This window comes from Lactuca virosa, chromosome 8 (assembly GCF_052849685.1).
Source record: "Lactuca virosa cultivar CGN04683 chromosome 8, Lactuca_virosa_CGN04683_v6, whole genome shotgun sequence".
NCBI classification, from domain to species: Eukaryota; Viridiplantae; Streptophyta; class Magnoliopsida; order Asterales; family Asteraceae; genus Lactuca; species Lactuca virosa.
Genome location: NC_136433.1, coordinates 158,490,954 through 158,496,216, shown reverse-complemented (window position 1 = coordinate 158,496,216; position 5,263 = coordinate 158,490,954).

Here is a 5,263-nt window from a genome sequence, read left to right as displayed (position 1 = left end):
GCCTGGATCTGCGATGATCCCTTGGTTCCTTGGTTAAGGCGACCGTACCCTCGTTGTCACAGAAAATCTCCATAGTCTCCTTTACAGCTGGTACAACTCCAAGGTCTCCGATGAAGTTCTTTAGCCATATTGCCTCCTTTGACGCTTCGCTTGCTGCTATGTACTCTGATTCGCATGTTGGATAAGCTACAGGCTCCTGTTTGGAACTTTTCCATGTTACTGCTCCTCCATTTAGGGTAAATACCCAACCCGAATGAGAGCGGAAATTATCTTTGTCGTTCTGAAAGTTGGTGTCACTATACCATGTTACTCTCAAGTCATCACTCCCACTGAGGGTAAGGACCTAGTCCTCAGTCCTCCGCAGGTACTTAATAATGTTCTTTACTGCTATCAAGTGATTTCTACCAGGATTCCCTTGATATCGACTAACCATGCTCAAAGAAAAAGCCATATCAGGGCGAGTACATGTCATAGCATACATGATCGAGCCAACTGAGGAAGCATACAATATTCGACTCATTTATGCTATTTCGGCATCGGTACTCGGACTCCGAGTCTTACTCATTTTAGTATTGCTCTGGATAGGCAATTCTCCTTTCTTGGAATTCTCCATGTTGAAACGTTTCAACACCTTGTCCAAGTAGGTACTTTGACTAAGTTCTATTAGTCTTTTTACTCCTATTTCTCAATATCCTTATCCCTAGAATGTAAGCAGCTTCCCCGAGGTCCTTCATAGCGAAACACTTCCCAAGCCAGGACTTAACTTCATGCATGGTTGGAACGTCGTTTCCTATGAATAGTATGTCATCCACATACAATACCAGAAAGCTAACTATACTCCCACTAGCCTTGACATATACGCAGGACTCATCCTTGCTTCTCGAAAATCCAAACTCTTTGACTTTCTCATCGAAACAAAGATTCCATCTGCGAGATGCTTGCTTTAATCTATAAATGGATTTCTCAAGCTTACACACTCTATCAGAGTACTTCGCATCTACAAAACCCTCTGGCTGACTCATGTAAACATCTTCAGCCAACTTCCCATTAAGGAAAGCGGTTTTGACATCCATATGCCATATTTCATAATCATGAAACGCAACTATGGCTAGCATAACCCTTATAGACTTGATCTTGGCTACTGGTGAGAAGGTCTCGTCATGGTTAACTCCAGGAGTTTGAGTAAAGCCCTTCTCAACTAATCGCGCCTTATATGTGTGTACTTTCCCATCCATGTTGGTCTTCTTCTTGAAGATCCACTTGCACCCGACCGTCTTACGACCTGGTACATTGTCAACCAAGTTCCAAACTTGATTGTCATACAGAGACTAAATCTCGCTGTCCATCACCTCTTTCCACTTCGCAGACTCTTGGCCCGCCATGGCTTCCTTGTAGTTGTTAGTTTCATCCAAATTTACTAGTGTGCTATCACTGATAAACGTATCACCTTCACTTGTTATATGAAAACCATATAACACAGGTGGAACATTAACTCTACTGGAACGTCTCAGAGGTAAGGACTGGTCAACTGGTTCAACAGGAGTCTAATCCTCAGGTTGAGTGCTAGTGTTAGAGGTTCCTTCACGCTTAACTCTTGAAGCTCTTCAAGGTCAATTTTCCTCCCACTATCCACTTGGCATATGAGTTCTCTTTCACGAAAGACACCCCTTCGTGCTACGAAGACCACGTTCTCACTAGGTCTATAGAACAAATATCCAAAGGATTTATGTGGGTAACCGATGAAAATACACCGCTCACTACAAGGTTCGAGCTTGTCGTGAGTCTCTCGTCTTACGAAAGCCTCACAACCCCAAACCTTGATATGTGCTAACGAGGGAACCTTCCCTGTCCACATCTCGTGAGGTGTTTTGGCAACCTTCTTAGTTGGTACTAGATTAAGGATATGAGCGGCAGTCTCTAAGGCATACCCCCAGAATGAGATAGGCAACGAAGCTCGACTCATCATGGAACAAACTGTTGGATTAATGTCTAAGTCCATAACTATAATTGGTAAGACTTGACCCGACCCGGCATGGTCCATTTGGGTTACATGGCATCATGCACTTGGATAGACTAAATGAGAGAAATAAGACACTTATGGTTATTAATATATTATAAGTTCTAATATATTAATAATAAGAATAATAATATTTAATTAGTATTGATCAAGAATTAATTTAGAATTAATTATGTGATCAAAAGAAGACTAATTAAATATATGGGTTGATTGTGTAAATCATCCCATAACTTATATAGTGGGCCAAAACTCCATGGATAATCAAGTTGGGTTAAACCCATAGGATGCTCTATGGATGCTCCATGGTGTATTTGTACCCATGGGTCATGGAATTGAAAGGTCATGACAATTAGGGTTTACATGGTGTAACCCTAATTGTAACATACCATATAAGCATCATATTATTCACCAAAATCGGCCACTAGTGTGTGTAAAAGAAGGGCTAGCCGATTTCTTGAAGTGTGGATTTCTCTCTAAGTTATTCCAAGTGTATTTGGTGTTGTGTGAACCATTTGAGGTGTCACACTTGGGGCACTAGGCACTCAAGCTTCATGAAGTCATTCTACATAAATGAGGTATGTAATTCTAACTTGATATATTCATATGAATCAATGTTATTATGCTAGTTAGGATGAATACCTTGGAAAGTTCATATTTGCATGTATAATAGAGAAAACATAGATCCAAGGTATTTAGGGTTGCATGTACACTTAGGAGTGTTAGAATGCTCAAAACCCAACAGTGGTATCAGAGCCTAGGCTTGTTTTCTTGTTATACTTGCAAAATCTGCTTAAAAATCGAAGTTTTTTGCTGTCTGAACAGCAGACTCGCCGAGTCCATAAAGGGACTCGACGAGTCCATGCCTTAAAAGTGTTCAAAACGATCCAACTCGTCGAGTTGGTTCATGCACTCGACGAGTTGGACCCCCTGACAGCATATCTTCGAGTTTTTTGGCTAGAAATGGACTAGGAACATTACCATAAGCTGTTTTTGGACTTATAAACTTATTTTTTATGTGGTAATGTTCATACTAATCCAATTTCAAAGATAATTGTCAATAGATTCATGTTTTGTATTAGTTTAATGGTTAGTCTAATTACATGAAAAAGTTTGATTAAATTATCTTGTTCATATGAGTTTCTTAGATTAATAGAAAAGGTTGATTGATTATGTGTCTTTGATCCATTTTAATCTAAGAATTGATTCTAAAATGTGTTTGTGTAACTTGTCCTCAAGTTACATGAAAAGTCACATTAAAGTTTCTTAAAACTCATAAAAGTTGGCAAAGGTTACAAAATGAAGAGTCTTGTCCTCATTAAATGGTTTTATGACTCCATAACTTGTCCTCAAGTTATGGAGGTTCAAGAGTTACTTCATTAAATAATAAAAATGTGTAACCTTAATTAGTTCCATAAGTTACAAAAGAAGAAGAGTTACATTCTTTAATAGTTTAAAGTCTTCCATAACTTGTCCTCAAGTTATGGAACTTGAAGAGTTTTTTAATTAAAACTACTTTAAACACATAAGTTATGGAATTAATTAGTTTTGAATACTTTCAAAAGTTGCCCTCAAGTTTTGGAATTTGAAAAGTTTTCTCTTATGAATACTTTAATTCCAAGTTAAGCCCTTAGAATTTTAAAAGTTAAAATTCAACCCTTATACTTTATAATATTATAAGTTAATAATATTTATATATATTTGTATAAGAGCAAGTCAGTCTTACCATTAGTAGGTCTCATTCATGAAGTCGGTCTATAAGGGGGGGGGGGTATAAGGTTACTGCCTATAAAATGGCAGTTTAATGGGTGTCCACTCTCACCCACCGCTTCCTTGACTGGTGGAGGGTCGTTAGCCGAACGGGTAGGACAAAGACTACAATTCTCCCTTCATTAAAAGTATTAATGATAAATACTAAGTAACTAAACCTTTATAAATTCCTAATCTTAGTTACTTTGGAAAATGTGAATAAGGTGCTAATCCATGAAATTACACTTTGCACTTTGTTTAAACCGTTAGTGGAGCTCGTGTGGTTAACCGGCACACTAACCTGGATTTAACAAGGTAGGCAAAGGGTAACTTAATATTTATCATAGTATCGGTGGAGCTCGTGTGGTTAACCGGCACATCGATTAAGGGGTAAATATTAAGGGTACCAAGTATATTTGCATGGTTACTTCACACCTTGTTTTGTGATCCTAGAAGTTCAGCTGATTTCTGAGTACATGTCAAAGCTAGTGGGAGCATAAGTGTTATGCTAATAATCATCATGTTAGTGGGAGCATGATAATTATTGTTAGTGTTGCAAGTTAGCAATGTTAATTATAGAAAACAAAAGTTTTAATTCGTGAGGCTGCAGGGATTGAAAAAGTTGTTTTGCTATAATTAAGGGAGAGGATATACTTCATTTCAGTTCTAAAGGCTTAGATTGAGACCTTAATCATCTTTAGTCAAGAATATATATATGAATTTCATGTTGGATTGGTTCAACTTAAGGAAATTCTATATATTACGTTCTCAAAATTCGATTATGATTACGGCATCCCTCTTCATAGTCAAATTTTGAAAACATGGCAAATAAAAATATTGTAGCAAAAGACTGGTCTAGAATCATGTCTTTATGTGAGACATCATGAATCGTGTACCATTTGCTTTGGGTACAAGATCGATTGCATGCGCTATAATATTTGTCATTTCTAAATTTTTCCAAATGCCCGGAGGCATTAAGAAGGGAAAAGGTCTAGAATTGGATATGACTAAAATGATTAAGCAATTGTCGAGGACAATCTAAAGTTTACCAAAGATTGGTTGCTCAGGGACAGTTGGAAGTATAGTGCTAATTTTGGAAGGACCATATTGACATATTCTGAAAAGAGGCATCTCCTATTCAGAAGTGATAGTCAAGATGAGAATATGGAGTTGTCTCCATAAGTGGAAGTTATCTGTGTAAGATTAGAAAACTTAATGCAAGAAGCATGTCCAAAGCAATGTACTTTGAATATGAGACTTAGTTTCCATGGAGTTGATCTCCATTGGAACACCTTATAATGACTGTTGACAAGTCTTTGTGACTTTGTACATATTCATTACAGGAGGGTCAGTGCATATAAGTTTAAAATCTAAACAGATTTCGATAAATGATAGGAATTTGAAATTCTCACATTTTTCGATAAGGATTTGGGAGTGTGAAATTAGAATCATTGAAATTATGTTCAATTGGTTTATTTCACAAAGTAAGGATCATAGACA